The sequence below is a fragment of the Panthera leo genome, chromosome D1, assembly GCF_018350215.1.
Source record: "Panthera leo isolate Ple1 chromosome D1, P.leo_Ple1_pat1.1, whole genome shotgun sequence".
NCBI classification, from domain to species: domain Eukaryota; kingdom Metazoa; phylum Chordata; class Mammalia; order Carnivora; family Felidae; genus Panthera; species Panthera leo.
Genome location: NC_056688.1, coordinates 77,458,997 through 77,474,674, shown reverse-complemented (window position 1 = coordinate 77,474,674; position 15,678 = coordinate 77,458,997). Strand labels below are relative to the sequence as shown.

At 40.7% G+C, this 15,678-nt stretch overlaps 1 pseudogene; it reads left to right on the top strand.

Moving 5' to 3' along the window:
- Window positions 1–14,123: 14,123 nt before the first annotated feature.
- LOC122201048 lies at window positions 14,124–14,798 on the top strand (annotated as a pseudogene).
- Window positions 14,799–15,678: the final 880 nt, after the last annotated feature.

Here is a 15,678-nt window from a genome sequence, read left to right as displayed (position 1 = left end):
AATTGTGCGGCCCTACATCTAGTCCTTCCTAAAGCAATGATAGCCCCATACATTTCCCAGCCAAGGAAGGAATAAATGGATTTAAAAGCCCCACTCCAGCAACAAAGGAGTGTATCTATGGGCACAAGTTACTCCAACCCCTAGGACCACTTGGCCCCCAGGAGGCATTCCAGATGATAATTGAACCTAGTCGGTTAAGGTATAGAATGGTTCATTAGTTCCTAGGTGCATTGTCTCTCTGAGAATGCATAAGGCATGGGTTCCCAAGGCCCTCTTGGCCCCCTTCCTGGCACCTCGGACAGAGGCCAATACTTTTGTTCCTCAAACCACAAATGGTTCGGGGAAACAACTAAGAGGTCATGTCCCTGTAACTGTTCCGCTTGAGGTGTTGAGAGATAGATGACCTTTCATGAAAACAGCAAAGCAAATGCTTTATAGATTATAGATAAATGTAGATACATAATGAAAATAATGTAAGAAATTAATCAATAAGCAAAGGGCAGGAGGGAATGTTATGAGAAAATAGCCATGTTATTCCTTAAAGGGTGATTATACATAAGAACATTTTTAGAATTAGGTAATGCCAGAAAACATAGATGACGCACTCTACAAGGAAATTGCCTACAAATATAATGCCACATTTGCCACAATAAAGCGGCCAGTCCAACACACTGCTGTTGTCTGTGTCCATTTTTATTTTTGTTTTATTTTATTTTCACTTTTTCACCGATGCCATTCATCCTTTGGGAACCCCTGGACCTACTGGAGCTGGACTCCAGCAAGACTGCATTTGCTGACTTAGCTCCAGGAGAGGCAATTCTTAACCCAAGTGCAGATTTTATAGCTGGCTTCAAAGATGCAGCTGGACTCCTGCTGCCCTGCACTTATCCATGGCAGTCACAGATCCTGGCTCTTATGATGGGAACATCCCTGGCTCAAGTCATAATTACAAAGGGCATTGCTACTGAACCCAAGGTTTCTAAGCAACAAATAAAGAGCCAATTTGGCTGCATGTCCTGTCCTTCTACCATGTCCGTGGTGCTTGTTATAGAGACTCTTGGCTACTTCGCTGTGTGTCCATCTGCTAAAATGGCAACATGCCCTCTTGTTCTGTATTTGGATTCCTGCCGATGGCCACGGTTGCCAGGCCATGACAGACGCCTACAGATCAACACAAGTGTTAGATCTTTTCTAGCTCTGTCTCTTCTAGCAGCCCCAGACCTTGTAAGACATGATGTACAGATGATAAATGTCATCTGCCAAATAACATGACTATTTGCGAATGGGATTAGGGGAAGGAGCTGTGGTGAAGACAGGCTGTACCACATGTGAAACCTGGAGTGTCAAAATCCTCTATATCTTTGATGGCAGAACGGGTCTAGCTAGAGGGGAAGAGGAAAGCTCAGGACAGCAAGGCATGCCAATTGGTTACGAAACCTCAGACAAACACAGACCTTGGAATAGCAGGCATTACTGTGAACCTCCTCCAATATAGGCGACTTGCCGGAAGCAGAATCTGACAAAGTTCGGAGAAGTCTGTGTAATGAACTAACTTGTCTTTATAATAGAGAAGATAAGCAGAGGATCTAAAATCTCATCTTCGTGTCTGAAACCTACGGGAATTTTTTTTCAACAGCCTTAGTTCTAGGCATTTGAAGCTCAGACAAATGTACTTCTGTATATTGCTTGTGAACCTGCTTATTTTATAATAAGCTGCAGAGTGATCGGAATGAGGTACAGAGGATACAGCTTTCTCAGATACCCTTTACTCTTATGGATCAAGAATAGGATGGGGCAAAAAACTTATTTGGTCTTTTAATCAAAAGTTTGATAATTAAGTCTGCAATAATTTTAGTATTAAAGGTATTAAATAGTTATCAAAAACACTATAGGCTGACATGTTTAAAGAGTATATAAGAGTGCCTGAATGGCTCAGTTGGTTAAGCATCCAACTCTTGGTTTTGAGTCACAGTTCGTGAGTTTGAGACCCACGTCGGGTGCTGTGCTGACAGTGCAAGCCTTCTTAGGATTCTCTCTCCTCCCTCTTTCTCTGCCCTTCCTGTGGTCTCTGTCTCTCTTTCTCAAAATAAATAGATAAACTTAAGAAAATACAAAGAGTATAATTTGATGAAACACTATAGCATTTTTGAGATATTTTGTAGCAACATTTGAGATATTTAATGCTGTTTTGATGAGTCCTAACAAGAAGAAAAAAATGCAAAAGCAGTTTTTGTGTCAACATTTTTGGGCACCTACTGCTTGCTGGGTATTACATATACAGACACACACTATTCATACCGACGACTGCATGTGATAGATAGCTTTACCTTATTAATAATAGTAAGACAAAAATAATTATTAAATAATATATTATTATTAGTTCCAGTTACCTGAAGTAATTTTGTGAGGTTATTTGTTGTCCCCCAGGTACTTATACTCTAAGTTTAGGTGTAATCTAGGGAATTATTAAGTGTAAGTGGAATGTCAGGCAGATTTAGAACAACTTTGTTTCACACTTCTGTTCTAGTAGCAACAAATAGACTTGTAGGTTTCTGAGGGAAATAAGGGAGTTAGGTTTTATATATTTAATTGTATAAGTTGGACTGTAAGCTATGTATTGACAAGGAACACTTTTGTCTTACTCATTAGTATAGTCCTAGTTCCAAGAACAGGAACAAGGCATTGAATTTGTTGAATGAATAAATAAATGAGTAGTGAGATCAGTGATAACTGGCAATTTCTTCTAAATTTATTTGTTGTAAAAATAATATTCTCTGCAAACACACACACACACACACACACACACACACACATACAACACACATGTACACACTTTTTTTTCTTCCCCAGGAGAAGGTGCTGAGAGACCCATTAGGAGGATAAGATAATAACAGTCCAGGTCAGAAAGAACAAAAAGCATGAGGCAAGGCTGTTGGCAGGGGGACAGAGCAGGAAGTGTTGGAATAGCACCTTCTGAAGAAAGTTGAGAAGTATTTTACCCATGAAATGTATGCTATGAAGGCAGCAGGAGAAAGGAGGAACAGTTGAGGGTCCTCCCAGATATCCAGTAGACACCCTGGAAGACAGGATAATGCCTTGACAATAGCATTAAATGCTTTGAAATGCTTTGAAAAAGGAACACTGAGTTCAAAACTCAGTCTCAGGTCTGAAAGCATCAGACAACAGTCAAGAGTATGGACAACTGAGGGACGCCTGGGTGGCTCAGTCAGTTAAGCGTCCGACTTCAGCTCAGGTCGTGATCTTATAGTTTGCATTGGCTTTGGAGACAAGAAGATCCTTGTTATCTCTGGATCTTCAAGCAACTTACACAACTGTCTGACTCTCATGTGAAGCAGGTCATTTCTAGGGGACCCAGGAGAGGACAGTTGTAGGGGAGAGGCTGCTGCTGTCTGTGATGGTTGTGAGGATGAAATTAGAGAAACAGAATGTCAGTTGTAGGTCACTAAAAAAACCAGTTCCCTTCTCTTTCCCTTTCTCATACACAAATCCATTACCACCAACCCATTTCCCCTCTCCCTCAGCCCCTTACACATGGCTTATAAGGAAAGGCTTTGCTATAAATTAAATGGAAAGTTGGAGCCCCGCGTTGGGCTCTGTGCTGACAGCTCAGAGTCTGGAGCCTGCTTCAGATTCTGTGTCTCCTTCTCTCTCTGCCCCTCCCCCACTCATGCTCTGTCTCTGTGTCTCAAAAATAGATAAATATTAAAAAATTTAAAAAAAGAGTGTGTACAACTGAGTCCCACTTGACCTTTTTTGTCACAGTTGCCACTTTTCTCAGCCCCTCAGAGACCTGCAAATGCTTGGCCCATAGTACGTGCTCAGTGAACGCAAACTGATTAAGGAAATGAATGTGTTTACCCGAGTTTCTCTGGAGGCTGCTTCTCAAAAATACCAACAGCACCTGCCATATAATAGGAAATTACTGAAGAACAGTGGCTTCCTAAATAGACTCAGAGATTATGATTAGGGGCTTTTCAGTCTTTTAAGGGCTAGCCTTGAAGCAAAACCAAATTAAATGATAGATGTGTGTTTCCTGCACACAGATGACATTTATTCCCCTGACTCTTTGGTATTGCCTTAAAGGTCCTATTAGTTTTTGTTTTTATTACTGAGTTTTAAATGGTAACATTTCAGATGACATTTTCCTATCAGAAAGTTTGTTGCCATTAGCAAGTATAACTAGTCACTCAGTGTTTCCCAAGTTATCCACGTGTTTTCCCACATTATTTATATTTTATCAATAATTAATGAAGTGGTCTTAATGAAATAGCTTTATCTCCTATTAAATAAGACTTGAAAAAATTTAATTTTTTTTTTTTAATTTTTGAGAGAGAGAGAGATAGAGCGAGCATGGAGGGAGGGGTAGAGAAAGAGAGGGAGATACAGAATGTGAAGCAGGCTCCAGGCCCTGAGCTGTCAGCACAGAACCCGATGCCCCAGGGCTCAAACTCACAACTGTGAGATCAAAACCTGAGCCGTAGTCAGACACTTAACCGACTGAGCCACCCAGGTGCCCCTGTTTCCCACTAAATAAGACTTTTAATTGAGCTGTGATAAATGTGTCCTCCAGGTTTCCCTTTTATTTATTCACATTTCTTTGTAACCTCCATTTAATGGATGGTCACCAGGAACCCAAAGGATCTGAATCATTCACTAGAGGTATTGGGGTAGGAAAATAAAAGTAGAAAAGATCTTAAGTTATTTTTTCCTTGACAGAAAAGAATGTACCACTGAGATCAAATTGGATGGAAAAGACAGATTCTAAAACCATCCCTACTTCTGTACCTGGACTAATCTGTCTGTTGTGTCAACGGTGACAGTTGGTTTTTTTTTTTTTTTTTTTGGAACACAAGTGCCTGGTTTAAGCTTTGATTGCTCAGGCATCCACTTCAAAGACGGCTATCTCAGATAAACACTTGGACAGCTACAAAACCAGAAGAGTACGCTGCCTGCCCCTCCACGCCAGGCTCTTTTGCTTTAGACATCTTGCTGATTTTGAAATCTGACCTTTGAACTGCTGGTGCTTGGGTTTTGTTTTTTTTTTTCCTCTCTCTTCCCGAGCTTTTAATTCCCGCTCTTCTGTTTTAAATTCACAAATAAAGAGAGAGCCCATGAGCACCCTTGACTCTGATGAAAGCAGACCCCAGACTCTACCCCGCTCCCCGCGTTTGCCCTCAACTGTGACTTCTGCACTCCAGGACTTGTAAGTAATCAAGCCTCCTCCCCCCGACACACCAATTTCCTAATGGTTATCACTGAGGACATCTTGCAGTCATACTGAGAACCACGAAGACTAGTCCAGCCACAGTACTGGTTAGTGAGGGGCTGAGAGCGGCACACAACATTGTCCCACTGGTGAGTAAAGTTCTTTTCCTCCCCTGTAGATAATCTTTATTCACATCACTCTCTACATCTGGATTATCCAATTCTTAATAATTGTTCAGCACTGAGTTCAGTTCCTCATGCCATTATGAAACATTTCATGTTCATTACAATCCATGATTTATCAAACACCAGTGGGCAAGCCATTACATTATATTTATTTGACAATTCTATATGAGAAATATTAGAATAAAGGATTGGAAAATAGTGCTACAAAAATGAAGAGCTTTTTCTTTCCTTCTGCTTATCATTTTTGCCACTTAAATATGTTGCTTGTTGCATTTTTTGTTGTTGTTGTTAAATTCAACTTTTGTAAAATTGAGTCTGTTTTCATGACAGAAAAAAATGTAGAAGGGATAGTAAGAGAGGGAGTGATGGAAAGTATGTGTATAGGTCGATTATTGGTTAAGAAATGCAGTTAGGGGCACCTGGGTGGCTCAGGGGATTAAGCGTCTGACTTGATTTCCGTTGAGGTCATGATCTCAGGGTTGTGGGATCCATACAGGGCATGAAGCCTGCTTGAGATTCTCTCTCCCTCTGCCACGTACCTGCTTGCACGGCATGCAGGAGCTCTCCCTCTCTCTTCCTAAAACTAACTATTCGTTTACAAACAAATAAATGCAGTTAATCTGCTAGTCTGCCTGGGATTTGGGGACTAAGACACTGGATGGCTTCTGTGTGTGTACATGTGTTTCCTTTTCCTTTTTCTTTTTGAAAAAGATGAAATCTAGTTCTTGGTTGGGAAGAGTTGAAGGTTAAAACTGTGGGCCCACCCACCACCTGCACACCTGCACACCTGCCTTCTTCTCATGATTCCCCCCCACATGCATATTGAGTGACAAAGAATCATCATATGGGTTTAGGCCTTATAATGTGAAGTAAATAAATCCCATATGGTCCCCTGACATCTCTTTCTAATTAATTGTATTAGCTAAATCTTTCTGTTTCTCGTGTTCATTTGGCTCCCTTAAGAAAAAGGGAGCCAAAGCCATGTATCATGACCTTTGGAAAGACCCACAAAACAGGATCAGAATGATTGCCCTGAGCCTCCAAAGAGGTAACTTTCTGTGGTTTCTTTCTTCAATACCTTCTTCTTTCCCAAAAGCAAATTAGTAGCTGATAAAATATGCTATCATAAATGGGAACCTTTATGGTAATGGGGCTGCTAAGGAACAATTTGCTAGGATGGAAAGTCAAGAACTCCTTATTCAGAGACCACTTATAGTTATGCTATTAAAACTGGGTGACTCAGTCAGTTACGCATCCAACTGGATTTGGGCTCAGGTCATGATCTCACGGTTTGAGAGTTCGAGCCCCTTGTGGGGCTCCACACTGACAGTGCAGAGCCTACTTGGGATTCTCTCTCTCTCCCTCTCTCTCTCTGCCCCACCCCTGTTCATGCTTCCTCTCTTTCTCTCTCCCAAAATAAATAAATAAAAACTTAAAATAAATAAAATAAAATAAAATAAAATAAAATAAAATAAAATAAAATAAAATAAAACTGTTTGAGGAAGGTATGAACTCCTGAGTTCTAAAGGACCATGGTGAAATGGTTTTCATTAATGGTCAAAGAAGTACAGGTGGGAAGAGTCCTCTTAGGACTCTGGATTTCAACAGATCAGCTATGGTACATAGATGTCAGACAAATTTTTCAGTATTGGGCCAGCTGTCAAATTTTATATGATGTGTTTGTGTTAGAAGCAATGGAGGATGTGTATTCCTACTTGGCATACAGTAGATGGAGATTTGAGCTGAAGGCTTTGTGCAAGGTTGTACATAGGTGTGTCCCATTTGCTGTAAGGCAAAAAAGGGTAGTATGGCATGGAAATGGCATATTTACAGGAACACAAGGGATCTCTGTTAAGTGAAAGGAGTAACGTAGTTAAATGTTCTATTCAGTAATGAAAGGGCACTGAAAAGGGGCTGAAGATTTAGTAGATACCTGTGAACAAAATATAATCTTCAAGTTAGGTTGCAAATTCTAGAATTTAGTGTGTGTTTAAGAATATAGAAGACTGAGCATCACCATCTTAATGTTCTTGGAGAGATTTTGTGGGATAGAGAAGATAGCTCTGGGAAGGACTGTTGGACACCTAAGACTGAGATGATGAGTCATGTTCCTTGGAGGCCTCTTATGGTTGTTCCAGTCCATGGTCACCAGAGCTCTTGCCAATGAATGATGTTGGTCATAAGAAAGCCAGCTGAGTAGGGTATAGCTTGGTGCAAACTCACAGTGCTTATGCATTGGGGATCTAAGTATGGGGACGTAAGACACCGTATAACTTTAACTATTTTAGTGTTCTGGGGAGAACACAGACAAATACTAGGTGCCCTGCTATACATACTATACCAGGAGGTAAGTCCATGACTCTATGGAATTACATAGAGGGGTGCCTGACATACTAGTGGCATTGTGGGTGCCGGAGAAGGCTGCCCAGAGGAGAGGAATTTAAAAGGAAACCAAGGAGAAGAAATTAGCAGGGAAGAATCAAAGGTTTGATTACAGTGTAGAAAATGCCTTGCTGAGGAATGGAATATTTCAGACAGGAGGAAAATTAAAATATATACCATATTAATGAATGACAGTTTCATCACCCTCTCCAGAGGACAATTTATTTTTTATTATTTTATTTTATTTTTAAGTAACCTCTACACTCAACATGAGGCTCAAAACCACAACCCTGGGATCAAGAGCCACACGCTCTACCAACCAAGCCAGCCAGGCACCCCATCATCACATTTTTTTAATGTTTACAGTATGACTAGGTTCATAGTTTGGTTTATGATACGTGTAATTAAGACCAATTTACTTATTTTCTCTCTTGATTGGCTAAAAAAATGTTATTCTTTTAAAAAAAAATTTTTTAATGTTTATTCATTATTGAGAGACAGAGACAGAGCATGAGCATGGGAGGAGCAAAGAGAGAGGGAGACACAGAATCTGAAGCAGGCTCCAAGCTCTGAGCTGTCAGCACAGAGCCGGATGTGGGACTCAAACTCACAAACAGCGACATCATGACCTGAGCTGAAGTTGGACGCTTAACTGACTGAGCCATCCAGGCTACCCCCAAAATGTTATTCTTCTAATTATCCTTGGATAATTTCTTTTAACTTGGCTTTGTAGAAGTAAAAAGGAGTGAAGGTGTTGGTAGACCAGGGAGTTTTGCCCTGATGAAATGATCCAATGATCAAAAACACCTGAGGATCAAAATCAGCGAAATCAAAAGATAGGCTGTCTTAAAAGATTGGGTACATTTGGTTCTTTGGGGATGGTGTGAAATAAGCACTGGAGTCAGGGAATCAGGGTTCAAATCCCAGATAATCTCCATGATTTTGGAAAAATATATGATCTCTGTATATATCACTTTATTTTATCTTATCTCATTTTGTTTGGAAAATGCAGGGAGCTAGACTTGATGATTGATCATATACCTTTCAGTTTTTTATCTAATTTTGTATTTAATTCAATTGTCTTGTGATGACAACATCTAGCAACATTAAAAAAAAAAAAGATCTGTCTTCCTTTAAGTGTGGGCTAAAGATAGAAAGGTAGCTATAGCGTGATGGTTTATTGTCTAGGTTTTGAAAATGAACTGAGTTCAGACCTTAGCTCTGTAACTCAATAGCTTTGAGAACCCATTATTTACCTATTTATTACCCTTATTAGTAAAGTGGCTATAATGGAAATACCTTATGTCATGGGGCTGTTGTGAGGAATACAGGTCTTAATACATGGAAAGCTTTGGCATCGGTATCTAGCATATAGTAAATTCTCATAAATGTTCTTACAAGTATTCACTATCTTATTTGGGATGTTTAATAAATATTTCAGACTGGGATTAAAAGGCCATTTTGATAAAAATGACAAAAGTGCTAAAAATGGAAAGTGATGAGTTGGACACCTTTTAACAGCCACTTTGGTTTTTACCCAACGTTCACCAGTGAATAGAAGAAAAGACACAGTCTGTCTTCCAACATATGGGAAACAGTTTTGGAAAAGGTGTGGAACAAAACTATAATAAATGAGGAAATAAGGCTGGAAAGTCAGTGATTAGAACATCCTAGATGGAGGGGAGAAAGTCCTTGGAATTTAAGGTGAAGCATGAAATGACTAATGACAGAAGGATGCTCATGCAGCATGTAAGAGTCAAGGGTCAACTCCTCTTTCTCTGCTTCTACATAATATTATTTAATATTAACAGTAATCTCCTTAAAGCCTGGTTTGGTTTTCCCAAGAGAGTCTAACACAATCTGGATTATTGTACATTAGGAAGTGGGTGGATGTATAGCTTGCTTGTTTGTTTTGGGGGTGCTTGGGGCTGGAAAATCAAGATCTCTGCTCATGATCAGTGTGCCACAGTGAGCAGGTCTGTGGGCCAAGTGAAGTCAAGTGTGTTGCCAGAGTGGAAAACCAGGACTGTAATAACAAAATGGCTGAGATCATGGCTGGAAACAGGGTGCCAAGAAAAACAACCAAGCAACAAGGAGGAGGAGCAACAAGGTTGGATCCAGGAGGTGGGGGACTTAGGGCAGACAAGTATAATTAAGCATGGTGATTAAGAATAGGGCTCTGTTATTCCTCTGCCTGGGATTCCAATTTGTAATCTCACGAGTGTGAGGCATTTGTGTGAGCTGGGACCTTGCTAAGCCTAGTTTTTCAAAAGTGATAGTGCTGGATGACTCATAATCCTTGCCACTCAAGGGATGTTGGCACTAAAGAAATGCCAGCTCTTCCCCTTCCCCATTCCCTTTGCCTCACCCCTCCTGTGAGCGAAGGCTGAGCATATATAGGGATTGGAAAGCGTGACACAGAACATGGTAATGTGGATTGTCACTCCTTTACTTTATTTGGAAGAACAGAATAGGACCTGAAACATGGCGGTGGGTAGGCATACACTGAGAAGGGCATTTGGAAAACATGCTTGGTGAAAAGTCTGCGACATCGCATTCTTTTGTGATAATCCAGGAAAAGGAATAGACGTGAACCTTGTCCTTCTGTAGAGAAGAAAGGAGTCTGGGGATGATTCCCTAGGCGGTAGGCAGTAGGGAGCTTTTGGGGCAATTTAGGGTAGTTACTCAATGAAGCCAAGCTACAGTTCAGGGGTATATGTGTCATATGCTTGGATGAGCTAAAAGACAATCTGCTGTAAACGTCTGTTGTAAATGTCTGTTTGATGGGAAGGAAGAGGGTGAAGTAGGGTAATGGTAGTGCAGACGGAAAGAATGGAGGAAGACAAGATGTAGTGGTTTGAGGGGCGCCCGGGTGGCTCAGTCGATTAAGCGTCCAACTTCGGCTCAGGTCATGATCTCGCGGTCCATGAGTTCGAGCCCCGCATTGGGCTCCGTGCTGACAGCTCAGAGGCTGGAGCCTGTTTCGGATTCTGTGTCTCCTTCTCTCTCCGACCCTCCCCGGTTCATGCTCTGTCTCTCTCTGTCTCAAAAATAAATAAATGTCAAAAAAATTTAAGAAAAAGAAAGATGTAGTGGTTTGAAGGTTGGACAAATGGTGTTTATATATGAGCTTCTGTCTAACTTAGTTCTTCGTAAGAAGGAACTTGTTGATTATGTGTCTCAGCAAAATTGAGGAAGGTTAATTTGTCCTTCTAACTGTTCTATCTAGGGTCTCTGTCTTACCATCCCATTTTTCCTTTTTCTTTCAAAGTTTTCCCTGTGAGAAAGAATGAACAGATTCACACAAATTGGTAAAGGCATAATTTGTTAATAAGGCATAGTATATTCATAAAAGCTTTCTTTGGGGCCCTTGGCTGGCTCAGTAGGTAGAGAAAGTGACTCTTAAGCTCAAGCCCCATGTTGGGCATGGATCCTAGTTAAAATTAAAAAAAAAAAAAAGCTTATTTTGCTACAAAAGGCACTGCATCTAAAATGCTTAGCACAATGTCTGGCTCATGGTAAACCTCCAGTATATTAGCTATTACTACTAGTAATAGTTAGAACGGCAATAATGGTCCTTATAGTATTGCCTTTTCTGTGAAAATGATTTTAGCCTGGCAGGAGAAGTGATTATTCTCCAAGCTAGCATCGTTCTAGGGAGCTCTGATAGATAGCTAATTAATGGCAGAGGCAACCATTAAAATGATAGATATAAAGACAAGGTACCACCAGGTCTAAGAGAACATACTTTTTAAAGATCTATCTTCTGATATCATTTTAAGAAGCCAAAAATTCATGAGAAGAAAAGTTAGGCTGAATTATGATATAATTCTCATTGTAGCTGTGTTATGGTGGTCTAATTTATTTTCCTCTTTTCTTGATGTTGTAAATTTTTCTGATTTTTTTTTTTTTGTAATTGAGTCATAAGTTGGATTCTGCCAGTTACCTTGGATTCTACCCTGATACCTTCAGTAAGTTATTTATCCTTTCTAAACCTGAACTTAATAATTTAAAAATGGAAATAATAATATTCCCTCATAAAATTGTTTTGAGCAGCAGGTAAAGGAATGCCTATCAAGACCTTGAGCGTAGTAGCTGATACATCATAAGTGCTCAAGGTATTTTGTCACAATAAATCCTTAATGATAGAAGTTAAGACTTATGACATAAAATAACAAATTATACAGTACAATTCAGCTAATTTATTTAATTTGTTCATTAAGGATTTATAAATTTATTAATTTGTTTAACAAGTATATATTAGGCATCTACTATGTGTGTTAGCATTGTTTTAGGTGCTGGGAACACAGAAGTGTCAAAAGCAGACAAAAACCCTCACCCTCATGATACTTAAAGTCCTAATAAATTTATTTTGTTGTAAATACAAGAAGGTGGAAATAAACAAACACGAAGTGTACAAAACCAAGCCAGCGTGTGCTTCCATGGGAAATATATCTAGGTCTGAGGAGTTTCCTCAGATCTCATGATTTAGGTGTCCGCTTTAGCTGGTCACCAGAGGATGATGTATGATATACAGGCTGGGACGTTTTAAAACATGTGTCTGGGATGCTGACATATATCAACTGGGCTCAAAGTCCTTTAAAGATACTGAATGCTCCATGAATGAAATGGTTTCTAGGTAATTTAAAATCTTTGTGACTCTCTTTCTAAAATTCTATTTAAGTAATGTGTTATCACTGCAAGGAGAAAAAGGAAAAAAAAAAGACAGTCAATGAACAGGAACAAAAGATAATGAATCAAAAGTGGCATGAATGAGTAAAAGGAGCTCAAATTGAAAGGAGCGAGACAGCTGCCAAGCCTGAGAAAGGGGGGAGGGGCAGCAAAGATTTACATTTATGAGGATTTTAAAAAATGTATCAGACAAACTAATTAAAACTACAAATTTTAATTGGAGATAATTAGATTGGGTAGCTGAATGAAGGACGTGGTGGGGAAAACCCTGCACTCTTTTCTCTCCTATGAAACACACTAAAGGATGATGAAGCAGTGGCAGTTAATCAGTACAAAGCCCTCTCTGAATCTCAGAATGTCAGAACCCAAGGTTTTTAAATCAACTGTCTAACACCTTCATTTGACAGATGGGGACTCCAAGAGCAGGGAAGAACCCAAGGTCACCCACGGTGCCCATCCGGGGAAGGACTTGTGCCCAATTTCCCAAATTAGAACTTTTCCTACCGCACACTATTGCAGCTGAAATGGGTGTGTGCCACTCCAGAAACAAACAGAAGAGATTTTCAAGTCAATGCCATTTAGAAACAAAGTTACCAGGTGTATCTGGAAATAACTGTTTTGACCAGGAAATCCACATAATCAAAATAGCAGTTGGGCATTCCTTGCCCTGGTGTGAACATGAAGTGGTTGCAAAGAAATGAGGGAAGGAGCAATGAAGCTGGCTTTTTTTAAACATTAATTTTTTTTTTAATTTTTAAATCTCTACATTCAACGTGGGGCTCAGACTAACAACCCCAAGATCAGGAGTTGTGTGCTGTACCACCTGAGCTAGCCAGGCACCTCGTGAAGCTGGCTTTGATTGCAAAAGCTAACATGAGATCCAGTTTGTTTATATCCCTAAGGTGACCTAAATATTTTCTTCTCTCTGTGCCCTGTGAAGGACCTTTTGTGCTGAATTGCATGACTGTTTAACAAAGTAATTTATTTTCTCTGTTTTGGTGTAAAGAAAAACTATTTCGGCAGTGAAATATCCGTGAAATTCAATGGAAAGAAAGGAAGGTGTTTTTAATAAATGGCATTCAAACTACTAGATGTCCAATGGAAAAAGAAGTGAACATTGACACCTACCTCACACTGTATACAAAAGTTAATATGAGCTAGATCATAGATCTGAATGTGAGGGCTGAGGGAAAACATTGGACTGTGGTTTTGAAACATTGCAGGAAAACTTTGGAGGATGTCTTTGTGACCTTAGTGTAGGTGAAGATATTAAGCATTAAGCAACAACAACAACAACAAAGAAATGATAAATTGGGCTTTATCAAAGTTAAAAACTACTCATCACAAAGCACCAGTAAAAGAGGGAGCAAATAGATGGGAGAGAAATATTCATAATATAATTCATAATACATGTATATTACATAATACATGACAAAGCTCTCATATCCTTAAAAAATATACAATTCTGATGGATCAGTGAGAAAAAGACATCATCCCTACACCCATAGCTGAAGACTTGAATAGACACTTAAAAAGGAAGATATCCAAATGGCCCATAAGCATGTGAAGAAAATGTTTGATACCATTACTCACAAGAAAGTGCAAATTAAAACCACAATATCGGTTCAGTGGGATCCCAGCAGCAGCTGCAGTGGCTCTCGTCTTTTCTGACTGTCCTTGCTATCTCCCTTTCGCTTCCGGAAACATGGCCCCTGGTGTGGCAGTCTCTGATCGTGTCATCAAAGTCTTCGATGACATGAAGGTTCATAATTCCTCAACACCAGAGGAGGTGAAGAAGCACAAGAAGGCGGTATTCTTCTGCCTGAGCAAGGACAAGAAGAACATCATCCTGGAGGAGGGCAAGGAGATCCTGGTGAGTGATGTGGGCCAGACCGTAGACGACCCCTATGCCACCTTTGTCAAGTTGCTGCCAGACAAGGACTGCCGCTATGCCCTCTGTGATGCCCCCTACCAGACCAAGGAGAGAAGAAGGAGGACCTGGTGTTTATCTTCCGGGCACCTGAATGTGCACCCCTTAAGAGCAAAGTGATTTATGCCAGCTCCAAGGACGCCATCAAGAAGAAGCTGACAGGGATCAAGGGTGAATTACAAGCAAACTGCTACGAGGAGGTCAAGGACCAGTGCACTCTGGCCGAGAAACTGGGGGGCAGCGCCTCATCTCCTTTGTGAGCCCCTTCCAGCCCCCTGCCTGGAGCATCTGGCAGCCCCAGACCTGCCCGTGGGGTTGCAGGCTGCCCCCTTCCTGCCAGACCGGAGGGGCTGGGGGGATCCCAACAGGGGGAGGGCAATCCCTTCACCCCAGTTGCCAAACAGTCCCCCCACCCCCTGGACCTTCCTCCTTCCTCCATCCCTGACGGTTCTGGCCTTCCCAAACAGTTCTGATTCCTCTTGGGTTGAAGCAGACCAAGTTCCCCCCAGGCACCCCAGTTTGGGAGGGGGGCTGTATTTTTTTTAACGATACCCCATTCCCCACCTGTTCCTCCCTTTTCCCGTGCTGCCAACTTCTAACTGCAATAGTGAGTCTGGAGTCTGTGCTTGTCAGTTTAGTTCTGTGTATAAATGGAATGTTGTGGAGATGACTCCTCCTTGCACTGCTGGTTCACCTCCCTTTGCCCCTGGTCTTCACCACTCATGGAGGCAGGACCAGTAAGGGACCTTCAATTAAAAAACAAAAACCACGTACACACACACACACACACACACACACACACACACAATATCACTGCACTTGAATCAGAATGGCAAAAAATTAAAATTTTTTCAATATTTATTTATTTTTGAGAGAGAGACAGAGACAGAGCACGAGTGGCAGAGGAGCAGAGAGGGAGACACAGAATCCGAAGCAGGCTCCAGGCTCTGAGCTGTCAGCACAGAGCCAGACATGGGGCTGGAACTCATGAACTATGAGATTCTGACCTGAGCCGAAGTTGGACACTTAACTGACTGAGCCACCCAGGTGCCCCACGAATGGCGAAAAATTAAAAACAAAACAAAAACAAAAGCTAACGATACCAAATGTTGGGGCAAGTGAAACTCTTACGTATTGCTCTTGAAACTATACAATAGCTCTAATATTTTGGAAAACTTTCTAATAAAGTTAAATGTGCACTCACCTAATAACCTAGCCATGCCACTCCTAGATAAAAAGTAAAAAGCTGATGTGTTCATAAA